This window comes from Dermochelys coriacea, chromosome 1, assembly GCF_009764565.3.
Source record: "Dermochelys coriacea isolate rDerCor1 chromosome 1, rDerCor1.pri.v4, whole genome shotgun sequence".
Classification (NCBI taxonomy): Eukaryota; Metazoa; Chordata; order Testudines; family Dermochelyidae; genus Dermochelys; species Dermochelys coriacea.
In genome coordinates this window covers 170,472,935-170,492,080 of record NC_050068.2, presented here as the reverse complement: position 1 = coordinate 170,492,080, position 19,146 = coordinate 170,472,935, and positions in this window count along the sequence as shown.

Below are 19,146 nucleotides of genomic sequence, written 5' to 3'. Positions count from 1 at the left end.
ATGTAGATGCACCTGTAATAGACTTTAATGGGAGTTCTGACCAAGGAAGGACCGAGTCAGGTTTTGATCCTCAGTATGTAAATGGCACTCATTTGCACACCCACTGAAGCCAAAAATCAGTGCACATTACTGTGCTTCACACTCATTTTTGACCCACTTACCCTCAACAAGCAACTTCACACTTGTGTTGAATTTAGCCCCCCTCAGCATCCCTTCTGAAAGGGCCCATTCTTGAATGCATACAATCAAACAGACATTCCAGATGCACAGGGGCGTTCCCAAAGAGGTGTGGTGCTGGATGGGGGAAGTGGAGATATAAGCAAGCCTATTTGGATAAAATAAGGAACAACCCAATTAATCTTTACCCTCAGATCAAAACAAAAAACTGGTTTGAGGTTACATAAGTCTGGTTAGTTTTTCTGTTTCTTCACTATTGTTAAGTCTTATATAGCTCTTGTTTTGAGGTCCAGCCAAGGCTAGAAGAGCAAGCTCTGAAATATCATGAGACAAGCTGTTCTCACAGTATTTCTGGCCCAGTAGGAAGCACTCCTGAAAAAGTCTGGTTTTTGTCAGACTCTGAGCCCTACTTTTGCCCAGTCAAAGCATTTTGAAAGTCCCTAAAGGGCCAGAAGGGCATTCAGATCTTTGTGTACCAATTTAGAACAAGACTTTTGAGGTTTAACCATCACTAACAGCAAGTTGACATCTATTGTTGCTTAGGCAAAACACCTTGGTACTCTTGTGAATTCTGCCTCAAATTTCCCTAGAACTTTCATCAAGCAAAGTGCATCCCACACACATTATACCTGCACTGGGTACTTGCTCCCAGGCAGCTAGGCCCTTCTCCTACCAAGCTAGAGAGAGAGTATCTGACCCAGCTCCTCGCTGAGCTCTTTTATCAGGGCCAGCTGTGGCCTGATTGGTGTGGCCCCAGCTGTGGCTGCCTCCCCAATCAGCCTACCTTTACTGCTTTTAACCCGTGTTCTCCAGGAGTGGGACAGCCACCTCACTACATGCCTGAAGTTAGATTTGCTTAGTTGATACATCAAAAGATTTTTTTTTTAATTCTAATCACTAGGCCTGCAAAATCAACTCAATACCTGAAAGTCAAGTTAGGATCTTTTTGGTTCATGCATGGTCACTACAAATAGTGACTGCACTTTGAATGTGTTGATTATACATGAGTCAGAGGGAATTGGTGATCAGTACCATCGTTATATTAACTCTGCATTACTCACAGTAGTAAAAATTGTATGGAGAGCTGACATGTCATCGAGGATCAAATTATTCCCCTGGATGCACATGTTCTTAAATTTACAAGGGTATTCAAGGAAAGCTGATGACCCACAATTAGGAAATACAATGATATTGAGGGTGTGCCAATTTTATGTACAGCCAAGTCATTTCTCATATCCACAGTTTAAAATTAGTATGTAGAATCTATATAGTATAGATTGAATGTGAATGATTGCAAAGAAGTCCCTTCAGTTTAGACATACATTAAGCAGAAAACATGCAAATGTTCAAAATACACTTTTCACTACACTCAATAGCCAATAGGAAAATGTGAAAAGCAAAGTGAAAAAAAGCAGACTTTGGACAAACATTTTGCAGAATGGGTTTTGTATTTTGCCTATATTTTACCAATATACCATGGTTTTGCTAATTTCACCAAATCCTGCAGGCCTTTATCTGGGGTATTTTGCTCTCATTGAAGATTGTGCATGTTTTGCACAAGAAGAACTGAAAGAGAACTTGTAGGATTTGGCCAGGGTAGAGCTGCAATTTACACACTAGTTAAACTATAATATTCCCTAATCTTTATCCTTTAACAATGTAATTACTGCAAATGAAGAGCTGGAAGGATAAAAATTGATGCATACCTGGTATGTACAATCCATTTCTGGTAGCCTCAATTTTAAGTCCATATGCCGAATAATGTGAATATATTTCTTTCAGCTGATGACAAAGCCTTAATCACAACTCAACCCGGACAATCCAAAATGTTGTTGAACAAACAAATTAAACCTTTTTTAGAAAGGAAATACTTAGGCTATGGGTTTAATTAAATATCCTTTCAAATGGAAAGGTTCTTCATTACACTGTTCTCTCTTTCAATCAATTTTAAAATAATTTTGGGGGGAGATATGTAATAATCATCCAAAATCTAGACCCAGAGTGTAGAGCAGTTGCTCAGCCACTTTGAAGCTGCGACAGCAGCCTCCCCATACTGATAGCACAGCTATGATTTACTTTGTGCACACTACCTGTCAGGGGCAGAAGAAGTTGACCAAGGGAGCCATGTAGGGCTTCAATCCTACAAACGCTTAAGCATATATGTAACATTACTCACCTGAACAAAGTTACATACATGCTTAAGCATTCCCAGGATCGGGGTCCTTATTTTCAGACTTATCTAGCCACAACCATTTGTAGAAATCCTGACCCCAAACCCTCTACAGAAAGAGCCACCTCAAACCTCAGTGTAGCCTACTATTCCCTGTCTCATATTGCAAAAAAATGATGATTTCATTGCTTGCATGTATATTGTCAGAATTTGCCCCGACTATGAAGTGCATTGCAGCCTTGAACACTGAAAAACAAAAGCAAAACAAATAAGCTACAATACTGAGCTACTCCTCAATGGACCTGGATGTGATCTCTGAAGAAGTGTAGGATATTGAGGATATCATCTACACAATGCATATCCTGTATAGATACAGGATTGTTACATCTACAGACTCCGCTGCTGGTCTCAATTGGCCCTGTGGCATAGAGCTTTTGGAAAATAAACCTCTCTTTACTATGTTTGTAAGTTTACTTGCACTATGTTGCTATGTTCCTAATCTCTGGTTAATATTGTTTGCTAAGTGCTAAAAAAAAACAAAAAACACACACACACCACCAAAAACCACAACTTTAAGAGTTACTACAAAATCCCCAAATATAAATAAAATCAATTTTACTCAAAGCCTATTAGCATGCCTCTTAATATCAGTATTATATCTGGGACAGTGATTTCTGTGAACTACATCTTCCTATGCCAGAGGCTCTCTGTACACATCATACCACTTTTTTTAAAGTACTAAAATGGAGTGTAAGCTTAGGAGTTTGGGAATTTTTACCCTGAAAGCAAGTAATACTCAAGTTTTTTTTTAAATGTGTATATGATTGATCTTAAATTAACTGGGATCCCTGGCATAACAGAATTCTCTTGTTTAGGTGTGAGAAAAAGTATTCTATATCCATCTGATGACAAACAAGAGTAAGTTTTCAGTCATAAGTATGGAATTTCATAACATCATCTTTATCAATGATGGAATGTAATTTTCTATAGGAAAGATAACTTATTAGCTTCAGTTTGTAGGACATTTGGGGTTTTACACGTATTAGAGTGCTAAAAGCATTCTGAAGTCACTAAAACTAAGATAACCATCAACTATTCCATTATTGCTCCTAGATAACAGGTTCTCTCTAATAATAAAAATAGAAAGAAGAGTCTTCATAGTTTTTGTTGTTTAGAATCATAAGCTGTGAAACTCTGAAGGAAATCAAGAATATCTGCTGTCAGCATTACTCACTTTTTCCCATGGCTATGTCCTTGTGGAATCTAAACAGTTGGTCAACAAGAATAAAAAAATATGTACAACTATGTACATGATTTATTATTTCCCCCTCCCAAAAAAGAAATGTTACAGTTTTAGATTGGGTATATTATCTCTCTTGCAGTTTTATGCAATCATTTCTTCAAAAGAGTTTGTCCTTTCAGAAAATGTTTGCTATATTGCTATTTTTCAGAGTAGCAGCCGTGTTAGTCTGTATTCGCAAAAAGAAAAGGAGTACCGGTGGCACCTTAGAGACTAACAAATTTATTAGAGCATAAGCTTTCGTGAGCTACAGCTCACTTCATCGGATGCATTTGGTGGAAAAAACAGAGGAGAGATTTATATACACACACACAGAGAACATGAAACAATGGGTTTATCATACATACTGTAAGGAGAGTGATCACTTAAGATAAGCCATCACCAGCAGCAGGGGGGGGAAAGGAGGAAAACCTTTCATGGTGACAAGCAAGGTAGGCTAATTCCAGCAGTTAACAAGAATATCAGAGGAACAGTGGGGGGTGGGGTGGGAGGGAGAAATACCAGGGGGAAATAGTTTTACTTTGTGTAATGACTCATCCATTCCCAGTCTCTATTCAAGCCTAAATTAATTGTATCCAGTTTGCAAATTAATTCCAATTCAGCAGTCTCTCCTTGGAGTCTGTTTTTGAAGCTTTTTTGTTGAAGTATAGCCACTCTAAGATCTGTGATCGAGTGACCAGAGAGATTGAAGTGTTCTCCAACTGGTTTTTGAATGTTATAATTCTTGACGTCTGATTTATGTCCATTCATTCTTTTACGTAGAGACTGTCCAGTTTGGCCAATGTACATGGCAGAGGGGCATTGCTGGCACATGATGGCATATATCACATTGGTAGATGCGCAGGTGAACGAGCCTCTGATAGTGTGGCTGATGTGATTAGGCCCTATGATGGTATCCCCTGAATAGATATGTGGACAGAGTTGGCAACGGGCTTTGTTGCAAGGATAGGTTCCTGGGTTAGTGGTTCTGTTGTGTGGTGTGTGGTTGCTGGTGAGTATTTGCTTCAGATTGGGGGGCTGTCTGTAAGCAAGGACTGGTCTGTCTCCCAAGATCTGTGAGAGTGATGGCTCGTCCTTCAGGATAGGTTGTAGATCCTTGATGATGCGTTGGAGAGGTTTTAGTTGGGGGCTGAAGGTGATGGCTAGTGGCGTTCTGTTGTTTTCTTTGTTGGGCCTGTCCTGTAGTAGGTGACTTCTGGGTACTCTTCTGGCTCTGTCAATCTGTTTCTTCACTTCAGCAGGTGGGTATTGTAGTTGTAGGAATGCATGATAGAGATCTTGTAGGTGTTTGTCTCTGTCTGAGGGGTTGGAGCAAATGCGGTTATATCGTAGCGCTTGGCTGTAGATAATGGATCGAGTGGTATGATCTGGATGAAAGCTAGAGGCATGTAGGTAGGAATGGCGGTCAGTAGGTTTCCGATATAGGGTGGTGGTTATGTGACCATCGCTTATTAGCACCGTAGTGTCCAGGAAGTGGATCTCTTGTGTGGACTGGTCCAGGCTGAGGTTGATGGTGGGATGGAAATTGTTGAAATCATGGTGGAATTCCTCAAGAGCTTCTTTTCCATGGGTCCAGATGATGAAGATGTCATCAATGTAGCGCAAGTAGAGTAGGGGCATTAGGGGACGAGAGCTGAGGAAGCGTTGTTCTAAGTCAGCCATAAAAATGTTGGCATACTGTGGGGCCATGCGGGTACCCATCGCAGTGCCGCTGATTTGAAGGTATACATTGTCACCAAATGTGAAATAGTTATGGGTCAGGACAAAGTCACAAAGTTCAGCCACCAGGTTAGCCGTGACAGTATCGGGGATACTGTTCCTGACGGCTCGTAGTCCATCTTTGTGTGGAATGTTGGTGTAGAGGGCTTCTACATCCATAGTGGCTAGGATGGTGTTTTTAGGAAGATCACCAATGGACTGTAGTTTCCTCAGGAAATCGGTGGTGTCTCGAAGATAGCTGGGAGTGCTGGTAACGAAGGGCCTGAGGAGGGAGTCTACATAGCCAGACAATCCTGCTGTCAGGGTGCCAATGCCTGAGATGATGGGGCGTCCAGGATTTCCAGGTTTATGGATCTTGGGTAGCAGATAGAATACCCCAGGTCGGGGCTCCAGGGGTGTGTCTGTGCGGATTTGTTCTTGTGCTTTTTCAGGGAGTTTCTTGAGCAAATGCTGTAGTTTCTTTTGGTAACTCTCGTGGGATCAGAGGGTAATGGCTTGTAGAAAGTGGTGTTGGAGAGCTGCCTAGTAGCCTCTTGTTCATACTCCGACCTATTCATGATGACGACAGCACCTCCTTTGTCAGCCTTTTTGATTATGATGTCAGAGTTGTTTCTGAGGCTGTGGATGGCACTGTGTTCTGCATGGCTGAGGTTATGGGGTAAGCGATGCTGCTTTTCCACAATTTCAGCTCGTGCACGTCGGCGGAAGCAGTCTATGTAGAAATCCAGGCTGCTGTTTCGACCTTCAGGAGGAGTCCACCCAGAATCCTTCTTTTTGTAGTGTTGGCAGGAAGGTCTCTGTGGGTTAATATGTTGGTCAGAGGTGTGTTGGAAATATTCCTTGAGTCTGAGACGTCGAAAATAGGATTCTAGGTCACCACAGAACTACTACTACAGGACAGGCCCAACAAAGAAAACAACAGAACGCCACTAGCCATCACCTTCAGCCCCCAACTAAAACCTCTCCAACGCATCATCAAGGATCTACAACCTATCCTGAAGGACGAGCCATCACTCTCACAGATCTTGGGAGACAGACCAGTCCTTGCTTACAGACAGCCCCCCAATCTGAAGCAAATACTCACCAGCAACCACACACCACACAACAGAACCACTAACCCAGGAACCTATCCTTGCAACAAAGCCCGTTGCCAACTCTGTCCACATATCTATTCAGGGGATACCATCATAGGGCCTAATCACATCAGCCACACTATCAGAGGCTCGTTCACCTGCGCATCTACCAATGTGATATATGCCATCATGTGCCAGCAATGCCCCTCTGCCATGTACATTGGCCAAACTGGACAGTCTCTACGTAAAAGAATGAATGGACATAAATCAGACGTCAAGAATTATAACATTCAAAAACCAGTTGGAGAACACTTCAATCTCTCTGGTCACTCGATCACAGACCTAAGAGTGGCTATCCTTCAACAAAAAAGCTTCAAAAACAGACTCCAAGGAGAGACTGCTGAATTGGAATTAATTTGCAAACTGGATACAATTAACTTAGGCTTGAATAGAGACTGGGAATGGATGAGTCATTACACAAAGTAAAACTATTTCCCCTGGTATTTCTCCCTCCCACCCCACCCCCCACTGTTCCTCTGATATTCTTGTTAACTGCTGGAATTAGCCTACCTTGCTTGTCACCATGAAAGGTTTTCCTCCTTTCCCCCCCCTGCTGCTGGTGATGGCTTATCTTAAGTGATCACTCTCCTTACAGTATGTATGATAAACCCATTGTTTCATGTTCTCTGTGTGCGTGTATATAAATCTCTCCTCTGTTTTTTCCACCAAATGCATCCGATGAAGTGAGCTGTAGCTCACGAAAGCTTATGCTCTAATAAATTTGTTAGTCTCTAAGGTGCCACCGGTACTCCTTTTCTTATATTGCTATTGCAATCCCTTGAAAGCTCAAATTGTAAAACTGTTTCTTTGCCAAAATGAAACCAAAAAATTAGTATGTTTTTTATTGTCATACTCATTAGCAGGATCTAATGACAGATGATGAACTTTCTGATATTTTAAATTTAGATTTAGCATTTGGGAAATTTTATTTCAGTGAATATAAATAATGTATATTTTTCAAAGAAGATCAAGGGAAAGGAATACAAACATCCACTTTCAAACACCGTGAACAGACTACTTTTGGTCTGAAGCACTGTGCCTTGTACTAAAGCACCAATCTTGTAAACTCATTGAGCACATGCACAACTTCATTCTTGTTAATAGTCCCACTGGGTGAAATCCTAGTCCCATTCAAGTCAATGGGAAGTTTACCGCTGACTTCAGGGAGGCCAAGATTTAATCCATTGATTTTATAGGCGTTACTTATGAGGGTAAAGTTATGCACATATAAGTGTGCTTGCATGATTGGGGCCTCAGTCAGGATGGGTGACAATCTACTCAATTATTCCGTCTAAAAAAACAGTCATTCCTCAGAGATCATATCTGAGCCAATGGCAGCAGCTTGTCTCCACTTAATCGCAGCAGAACCATCCGGGGTATTACCTTATTTACAGAAAAATGCAGAATTAGTAATATATTCAATATAAGCAAAATATTTTTATATCTTAAATTTCAATTCTTTCTTTTCCGTGTCAAATAAAAAAATGAAAAGGTTTGGTGTGTAATAGATATACTATTGTTATTATAACCTTTTATCTAAATAAAACCATTTGAGGCGTTGTATAAAGAAGGTTGTGTGCTGGAAATCTAAATTTGTTCTTTTTATTATCTTAAAACAGATGTCAAGGTAAATTGGTCTCAGTCTGTTACTATATAAATCAGACACTTACAAATATATAACCTGTTATAACTAAGGATGTGGAAAGGAGTTCTTATCCCATTCAGTAATTCTCCCAGGAGTCCAACACATCCCAGATCAAGCCTTTTGAGGTATAAAAAGAGTTGGTTAATATTTCTTTCTACTTCTCTTTTTTCCCCGGTGCCTCTATACTTCTGGATTCTGGCTCAGATTGAAATTGCAGATATTGACATATAAGTTTTGAAATATCAGAAAGCAAGCCTTTTCTTAATGTATTTCAGGCCCTCCTAGAAATATGAAATACCCTTAATCTGACTCAAAAAAGTCTAGTTTATTGTTTTATTCAGTCAAGTTTTGCAAACTTGAGAGTTTCAAAGGGTTTGGATAAAGTTCAGATCAGCATTTCAACACTGGTGCCTGTCCAGTCTGAACCACTCAATTTTGGTCTATTATTATTTTAAATCATCTTTCCAAAGAGCAGGAAACAGCAGCAAGCCTTTTCTATCAGCTCAGAAGTCATTCCCTCCATGTAATTTCTCTGAGTGTACAGATACTTCAAGTTTATGATGTCATTAACCCTATAGTTTCTAGTATCTGTCAAATATCACACAGATTAAGTTTCTGCAGACCAACAAGATAAAATCTCATCACTATCAACAATGTTTATAATGCTCAAAGTCAGTTCTGACAATGTGATAATGAAGTAAAATAGGTTTTGGTATTTTTCTAATTTTATTCTACCTGCCCCTGAATGTTTTACTTTCACTGCCTATTAATGTCAACTCATAGTAGAAGATAAATGACTTGGTTAATGAGATTATGATCACACAAGTGCCTGTAAAACTGTGACATTACTACCACACATATCAGATGTGCATGTTCTGAAAAACAGCTGTTTAATTTCTAACAAGAAATTACTTTTTACCGCTGTCAGCACTACAGAGTCCATAGAACTGTGGAAAAATGAGCTGCCTTCTCTTTTGTTCATGCAATAAAGTTGCCAGTCACGTTCTTTTTATTTTAGAATCTGTTTACACAAGAACTTCAGCTCAAGCTAAATTCTGTTGGAATAGACATAAAGGGAAAATAGAAATTGCTCAATTGTAGGGCAATCCTACATAAGGTTAAGGTAGTATAGAAAGGTCTATACTATTCATACCCATACTATACCATACTCATACTATAGCACCCACCCTTTCATGGAAAGCATTCTGAGGGAAGCAAAGGGCATGACTAGAATGTAATGTGCTCCACACATCTTGGATCATCAGAATGTTCTCTAAGCTCACTGAAACACTTTCCTACATTACAGCAACACAGAGTCTGTTTCCTGATTAGATGTGGTGCAAGGAGATCCAAACCTTGTGTTTCTAGGGGTATTTACAGGGACATACAGGTACAGATGTAAAATACACATATCCAATATAATGACAGGTTTCAGAGTAGCAGCCGTGTTAGTCTGTATTCGCAAAAAGAAAAGGAGTACTTGTGACACCTTAGAGACTAACAAATTTATTTGAGCATAAGAAGTGAGCTGTAGCTCACGAAAGCTTATGCTCAAATAAATTTGTTAATCTTTAAGGTGCCACAAGTACTCCTTTTCTTTTTATATCCAATATACAGATTTTGTATACAGATACTTGAAGTCTTATTCACCAAAGAATATATAGGCATTTGGTGCAAGATTTGTATCTAGCGACAGATATACAAGTAGTGGGAATAGACTTTGTATAAACAGATGAGTACATAAGCATTTGGTGTAGAATTCCAAAATGTTAATAGTTCACACATAGATGTGCAAGATAAAAACAACCACAGCTTGGCTTTCAAATATTAGTTTGTGCTTGCAGTTCTGTCAATTAATGCAAAATCAATATGATTTGCCAGCTAAATCAACATGAATTACTTAATCCACACGGAGGCGACATACAAATCTATATCTAAAAAGACAATGACAATTCAAACAACAGGTATAAAAACTTTTACTACCATAACTTCCATCTTTACATTTTGTACCAGATACTGTTCTCCTGGTCTTTTACCTCCCAGCTGCCCCCTTCTGTTCAAACACAGTTGAGAAATATTCTATATAGTGATTGACTTTAAATTCATACACCATATCAAGAATTTCTCTACAATAATAATCTTAGACCAACTATTCTAGCAAGTTCTATTCTTTCTATCTTTTTGATAGATGTGATGGATTTTTAAGCATTTTTATCAAAAAGAAATTGAGAAAAAGACTATATACTTTTTGATTTTACTGCCTGTCAGGGTTCCCTCCTGACTCTGAACCCTAGGGTACAGACATGGGGCCCTGCATGAAAGACCCCCCTAAGCTTATTTCTACCAGTTTAGGTTAAAAACTCCCCAAGGCACAAATTATCCCTTCTACCTTGGATTAGGTAACGCTGCCACCACCAAGTGATTTAGACAAACTCAGGGAGCACCAGTTGGAGTTCCTACTTCCCCCTAATATCCCCCCAAGCCTCCACACCCCCTTTCCTGGGGAGGCTTGAGAATAAACAAGATGAGCACAGACCAACCTTGGGGTTTTCTAGGACACAAAAAAAATCCCAATCAGATTCTAAAAGAAACAGAACTTTATTAGAAAGAAAAAATCTTAAAAAAAAAAAGAAAAAGTAGAAGAAGCACCTCTGTAAAATTAGAATGACAGATAATATTACAGGGCAATCAGATTAAAAAACACAGAGGATTTCCCTCTGGGCCAAACTTTAAAGTTACAAAAATAAAAACCAGGAATACACCTTCCTCTCAGCACAGAGAAAAATCACAAATTTTCCAAAACAAAATAAGTGAACGAATTCCCTTGCTAGTATTTACTAATTCTAATGGAGTTGGATTGCTTGCTTCCTTGATCTGTGTCCAGCAAGTACACAGAAGAGACAGAACAAAACCTTCTCCCCTCCCCCCAAATTTGAAAGTACCTTGTCCCCTTATTGGTCCTTTTGGTCAGCCAACCAGGTTACCTGAGTTTCTTCACCCTTTACAGGTAAAAGGATTTTGTGCCTCTGGCCAAGAGGGATTTTATAGTACTGTATACAGGAAAGTTGTTACCCTTCCCTTTATATTTATGACACTGCCACTGAACTACTTCTCTGAATACATAAAAGGCATCTTAGTATTGGACCATAACTTGCGGTGAAAGTCTTTAATATGCTGGAAGAAGGGGATGCATGCACACACATGCTTTCCTCCCCCTTGCCCCAAATGAGTATACAAATCTGCTTGTGTTGATGCTCTTGAGAAGCAATTATTACTGCAGAAAGCAATCCTCACTGGGAGTCCCTGTGTGACTTTTGTTAGAATGTTAGCAATACTGCAGGCTGTAATTTTATTGACTCTACAGTCTTTCTTCAGTCATATTTTTACATTACTACAAGCCCACTATATGTGGATACAGCTCCCTCTTTCACAACAACATTTCTTCTAGCACCTCTCTGCACCAGTATTAAAAGTGTGTGCAAGTTGAACTAGAGAAATGCCACTACTAAAAGAATTGTAATGCAGTTTTCATTCATAATGTTATAAAATGAGTAGGTTCATCTATTGCTCCATTGCTGTGGCTAGTCTTATACATAATATCTCAATTCCATCTTTCATGATCTTAGTTTGTTTTTTTTTCATATGATCTACAAGCTAATATATATAAATACACAGAGTTTAATTTTCTCTAATGTCATTTTTAATTAAATCAATGTCCTGACCATAATCATATTTAATGGGATTTTCCAGTGATAAAAAGAATCAAAATAAATTATTTTGCCTTTTAATGTGTATGTCGAATAGGGATTTTATCACTGAAAGCTATATTAAGTTGCTATCAGTTATATTTAAAACACTAAAGTTCCCCCTCACTTTCCATCTGACCTCCTGTTTGGATGTTGCATGATGCACTAAAGATAAGTATGTTACACCATAATAATTTCCATGGCAATAGATGGTATAATAATAAACACTCAACTAAAAATTCAGTGCAGTTACCAGCCTGACCTGGGAAGCTGTGAAAAGTGCTATTTAAGATCAATATCTTTAATTATAAAGAGCATAGAATTAAGTATTAATACAGCTATTAAAAAGAACCTCAAAACAAAAATTGTTATCCTAATATAAAAGTCACTTAAAAAAATGGAATGATTCTGGCAAACTGGCTGCCAAATTGGAAGTGACAATGTATTCCCATAAATTTGGAACATTTTTGCTAATCCCTGGCAATAATGGAGAATATTTGACCTTCTGAGCTAGCGGGCTGACAGAAAATTGCGATGTCAGAATGAAGTATTTTTGTTATGCAGATGACCTAGTTGAGAACAGTAGATTCTTTCCTGAATTTTCTAGCTGTATTTCCATAAAGGTCTTGACATCCAGACAAATTGATCTGCAAGATTAATATTGTGAGATGGCAATAGGTATGTCATTAGAACACTTGTTCATTGTTTGGATTTCCAATGACTCCTACTGATGCTTTGCATGATGGGGTAATTTGGTCTCAGCTACTCTTTGGAGTCTAGCTGCTGTATTGGAGGTGATACAGCAATGATGGAGAGGAACACAGGCACTGAACCTCAAGGCTCAGTAAACTTCTTAATATTAGAGGAAGTAGAGGAAAATACAAAATACATTGTTCTTCTCTCTAGTACAGCGTTACTTTACAAATGGAAAGACTGAAACAGAACTAAGGGCCTTTCCAGAGGTTACTCGGAAAATCAGTCCTCTGCTTAAACTACTATACATCACTCCCTCCTCCATCTATATGTGGTGAGGTTTTTTTTTGACTAATTGCCTACAAGTCCAAAACCTGTTTGAATATTTAACTGACAAAGACTCTCTCATATAAAGAAAAGGAGTACTTGTAGCACCTTAGAGACTAACAAATTGATGAGCTGTAGCTCACAAAAGCTTATGCTCAAATAAATTTGTTAGTCTCTAAGGTGCCACAAGTACTCCTTTTCTTTTTGCGAATACAGACTAACATGGCTGCTACTCGAAAACTCTCTCATATATTATCTCTTTATCTATCCTCACCCTGGTTATTGTCTCAAAACTTTTGAAAGACTTTTCTTCTGCTTTTAGAAGGCACTTGCCCTCTTTCCTTTTAAAATCACTTCAGCCTTCTTTCCTAGCTAAATATATAAATTATTCTAGTGCAGTACTACTGTAACACATGCTGTTATTTATTTCAGTGGTACGACTGAGTTCAGAAGCAAATCCTATCTTGATCAAATCTTCATCCTAACCCTGTACAGACTAAACATATTGCTGTGGCTATATCCACTGAATATCTGCAGTAAGCAGACAGATGATTAATGTATTTATCTTCTAGCATCTGCCTGCCAGATATTTTACCATGGATAACTCACATTAGTTAAACTCATGTCTCTATGCCTTCTTAAAGCTGCAAACATAGGCCTGTTGTAATTCTTGTAAAAGGAAAAAAAATAGACTCACTTCACCCTCTCACACATTTTACTTCCCGGATGGATCAAATACCGCTATCTGTTTACCATATCTGTTCTTGACTTACTACTTTGTTGTTTCATTCTGAAACTTCTTGTATCTCTTTTTTAGAGTAGTTGATTTCCCTTTATGGAAATAATCACATCCTTTGTTCTCACTCATTGCAGAGACATAAAAACATGACATTTTTGCAAAAAGAAACATGCACATCCATCCAATTCTTCCCATCCCCCAATTTCACTATGGGGGCCTTATCTTTAAAGCTACTCTATTTAAAAAAACTAGCTGGAAGAACATAAGTTTGGACCATTTGTAATTTGTATAGCTTCTATCTGAATTCAAGGGCAGAGAAGGACTTTCATAGTTCAGTAAAAGCGAATCATCTTCATTCACGTAGCTGCACATTTTATTCATAAAGTGTGCACTAAGCTGAAAATATCTTTTTGTTATTCACCTAGCTATGCAGTGATGCTATTGCTTTATTTTGAAGTTGAAGCAAAAAGTTGATTGTTTACTGAGAGTTTAAAGGGGAAAAATGCACGCACACAGAAGCAACAACTCATCAGACTACAATTTTCCTCCCTAAACCTAGAAGTGAATTTTAAATGAAACAAATAATTGTAAACAATTGGAGAGCTTGGAGACTTAGAAACTAAAATGCATTGTCTAAAACAGATTTGTGTGTTCACACCTATTTTAAGTGACAATAGTTTACACATATGCAATGTAATAGTAGCCATGTCAGTCTCAGGATATTAGAAAGACAAAGTAGGTGAAGTAATGTCTTTTATTTGGACCAACTTTTGTTGATGAGAAATATTCTTTCAAGCCACACAGAGCTCTGTCCTGCTTCCCTCTGATCCCAAAATGTAATCTTATCAGCTCTCACAAGCTAAGGGCGATTGGACCCTTAAATAGGAGGTCTACAGGTAAAATGCAGTGTATTGCCATAAATGGTGTTAGTAATTTTAGTAACACTACTCCCTATGACTCAGGCCTAAACTTGTCCCAGCATGGTATTAAAAAGAGCACTTCTGCCAGGGCTTCTATCTTATCGATGAGTTGTAAAATCGAAAGCCTGGAAACTTATTCTCATTAAATGTCACTTGGCACTTTTCACAAGAGTAGAGATGTAAATATTAGTTTCCCAGACAAATCCCAAAGTCAATATGTTCTGCCAATACAAACATATGTTCTGCCAATACAAAATTCCCCCCGTAGCTTCAGCTAGATACACTGGTTTTGTCCACTGTCTTAGTATTGCCCTCCCCAAATGACCTCAAGTCACATTTGCAAGCTTTCCCCTGAAACTCATGAGGGTAAGAAATTTACCTTTTTTAAAATGAAAATTGAGATTCTCATGTAATTACATGATCCTAGAAGTTGGAACTTCAGGAAAAAAACAAAACTCTTAGCATTCCATGATTTGATCATAAATTGTGTCAACCTCCATTGCAGTGTAGTGTGTTGAGAATCTTGAACAGCTGCCACACATCATCCAAAGGCAGCTATGTTTCAGTGATAGATTAAGTGAACCTTTATATGGTTTCTAAAATGCTTTGGAACCCCCTTGTCCTCCAAATGAGTAAGAGAGTGGCTTTTTAAACTGTTTTATTAGTATAGTCCCAGCAAATCTTTCTTTTCTCAGAGGTTTGTTTCTAAATACACCCCCATATGTGAATTTAGTGGTGATGAATGCTGTTTGAGATACAGTTCAGGAGGAAACTGAAATCCTGTGTAGAGCCTACCTTGCTTGTCACCATGAAAGGTTTACCTCCTTTCCCCCCCCCTGCTGCTGGTGATGGCTTATCTTAAGTGATCACTCTCCTTACAGTGTGTATGATAAACCCATTGTTTCATGTTCTCTGTGTGTGTATATAAATCTCCCCTCTGTTTTTTCCACCAAATGCATCCGATGAAGTGAGCTGTAGCTCACGAAAGCTTATGCTCTAATAAATTTGTTAGTCTCTAAGGTGCCACAAGTACTCCTTTTCTTTTTGCGAATACAGACTAATACGGCTGCTACTCTGAAACCTCTCTTGCATAGTGTTTCTCAACCTTTGCTGTTATTGAATGATTTTCCCCTCCCCCCCGACAAGTAGAAAGAAGCTCTTGGATTAACCTGTCAATTGTCTTCTGTATGATTGCTGGACTGTTACAGAGGGAAATCTATGCTAGAGGCAGTAGATAAAGGAAGACACAAAGCCAGGGGAAGTCTCCTTTGTACAGGATGTTCTGCATATGCTCTTCAAATTAGCAGTATCCTACCAAAAAAACAAGGGAATATTAATTATATTTCTTTTTTTTGATATATTGGCAATTTTTCTAATCTATTGCCAGGCCCTAAATCCTGGGTTCCAGTAAATGGTAAAATGGAGACAGATAAAGACATAGCAGGTCAAAAAATGGAAACTCATTTCTGCAAACAGACTAGGAGCTAAATGAATTATTTTTAGTTAATTCAACTTTTCTGTGATTTTTCAACAAAATGATTCAAACCCCCAAATCCACTTCAAATTGAAAGGATTTTTTTTCCTGTTTCTAGAAGGATGGGGTTGGAAGGGGGAATAAGAAGGGAAGGAAGGAAACCGGGCATGGAGGAAAACAAAGTTTTAGTTTCATTGAAATCAAAATGAAGGAAGAAAGATTTAATTTCAATTAATTTGAAACATTTTTTGACCAAAAGGTTTGAAATGAAATTTGTTCAAAGATATTTTTTTGTGTGTGAAATTTCATAGTTTGAAAAATTGTGGGGTTTTTTTTTGTGGGGGGGTAGGGGGAGAAGTATAGAAGAAATTTTTTTGAGCTTCCTTCATCCTTCCTGAGCTATTGTGACAGAGTCCCACTGGCGTCAGTTAGCAAAAAGAGTACACTACTCTGTGTCAGCAGCTCCTAACAGGCCTGAAAAACTCATAACATCTAACACACCATTTGCTAATATTTATCCATAAATAGCATCTAGTAAGATAGCAAATGAAAACTAGTGTCATGCTGATTAGTATCATTGTGAAATGTATATAATGATGATATTTAAAGAGTTGTGTGTACCTACTAAAATATATGTTTTAAACTCCTGGTATGTAACATGGTAGAGCTGACAAACAGGTTTTCTCCCAGATGAAGCAGGTCTATTCACCTACCCATCTGATGTAAATTAAGTATTCATAAGTCAAACACAATGAAAGCTATATTTGCATTGCAAATCAACATGAGGACCTGAGTTAAACAGAGGGAGAGCACACCAAGGAAAACATTGGGGGACTAGTGACAAATTCTGGTTCATTACTGAGGGAGCAAAACAAACGGTGCTTTTTTATCCTTGAATAGTGAATAAAGTGAATAGTGGAATCCTTGAATAGTGGATTCCAGCCATGTAGGTTGGTTGTGCTGGAAGATGGCTATAGGTGAGAAACTACTTTAGGATTTTGGCCTGTTAAAGTGTTTTATAGATTTTGTCTGTATGTAATCATTTGTTTCCATTATCCTTACTCAATATCTCTTTAAATCTTAATCACTGAGTAAATTTATGATTGTTTCACTATGATTACATTTCAGTGCTGTAACGTTATAGATGACCTGATTCTGAGCTGTACACAGTCTCTTCGGGGACAGGTTCCATGGTAATTTCTGTGAACATCCAGTGACAGAGGCTGGGCACTACAGAGAAATACTTCAGAGCTTGGGGACTGGGGTACAGCAAGTGTTAATCTGCAAGGTAAAGTAAAGGCTGGCAGAGCCCTGAGGAGATTGCTTGGGTCACTAAACAGGCTGGGAGTGTCATGGAGTTTAACACTAGCAAGTCTCTTTCTCACTGAGGCAGGGGGTTTACACAGAGACTCTCAGTCCTGGGCACCCTGAGAAAGTGTCAGATACAAATTGCACTTAAGGACTTTATAGAAAATACTTGTAATAATTTTGTGTAAACTTTAGACATCCCAGGAATCTGTTTCTGACAGAAGTTGTTCTTTATGGCTTTCAGAGTCTCTTCAGATCAATCACCTGGGGGCGGGGAGGGTGTATTGGAGAGCATCACTTCCCATTAATTTTGATCTGCTCAGAACAAGTGCTCCTATTCTTGCTATCTCCTGTTAGGGGGGACAAAGAGGGGAGCAGTTGCTGCTACCTCTGCTAGCTGCTTCCTAATCTCTACTGAAAGTGTGGAGCAGGGCAAACAGAGGAGGTTCTATCCTGCCCTTACACACAGGTTGGGGGAGCTTACTGCTGTCTATCCAGTACATTAGTGACCCAAGTCTGGAGAGGATACCAAGGGAAATTTTGTACTGTGTGTGAAGCAAGGTGGTGGTAGTGGGGATTTTCCAAGAATGGGAGCAGATAGATCCCTTCCTTCTACCACTAGCTGAGACTGCAGTGAAGCAGAAGGAATTCCCATGGGCAATAGGAGGTAGTATGCTGTTGCAGGTAAAAGACAGACCTTTCCTCCAACCATGCCTCCACCAATAGTGAGGAGGGAACATCTGTGATGTGAAGTTAGAAAGACACAGGAGATCCTCATGTCTACAAGGAGGGGGTTGAAAGGGACAGGAAGACACCACAGTGGAGAAATCCTGGGGGAGCAGGAGAGGGATAAATACAAGGGACCAAAAACCCCTAGGGAAAGGAGAAAAGAAGTGATGGGGGTTAAACAACTCAATAGATAAAGGAGGGATAGGATGAAAGTGGAAGCCAGAGAGGAAGAAAAAAGGGGAAGAGAAAGAATAGAGGGCTCTATTTAGATAGGAGGAAGTGAGAATACACCACAGATGAATGTGAGGGAAAATAAGGCAGGCAGAGAGAAAAGGAAAGAAAGACCAGACCAGAAGGAAAAAAAGACAGTGAGTTATTACTTTAGAATTGTTTAATCCAAAGCTTCATGGGAAAAATGTGATTAAAAAAAATAACAAAAAGAAAAGGAGTACTTGTGGCACCTTAGAGACTAACAAATTTTCTAAGGTGCCACAAGTACTCCTTTTCTTTTTGCAAATACAGACTAACACGGCTGCTACTCTAAAAAATAACAATGCATAATGGGAGACCTAAGGGCAGGGACATGAGTATGTAATATCTCAGGAGTTCTTGTCAACAGGATGTGGTGTTCTGTACATATGGTGATGAAGTAATCTGTTACAGTGTTTCTTTTAAAATCATCTTGATGTTGGCTTTTTGCCTAGTTTTATTCTGCTTCAGATTAAAAGGATGTACGAGTATTTGGGTGTCTGTACTTCTCGTGTGTGTTTGTATACTCTGATATCAATGTAGTATGCTGCTTACACTGGAAAGTGTTGAATTCTAAAATCCTCTCCCCAGAGCCCAGATCTGTGTTTAGAGAGCCAGCAGAGCCATAGTAGCAGGGAAGAGAATGATTCTGGTTTCAGGAATAGCAGGTTTCGGGAGGAGCTCAACCTAGTCAAAGTATTGTGGCTGAGGATAAGTTCTGGGGCAATTACAGGTGAAGGATGAGCTACAGCTCAGCTACTAAATGTAAGCATTAGTCATGTTTTCCCCAAATGAGTGTAGAGCAAGCAAATTCAGA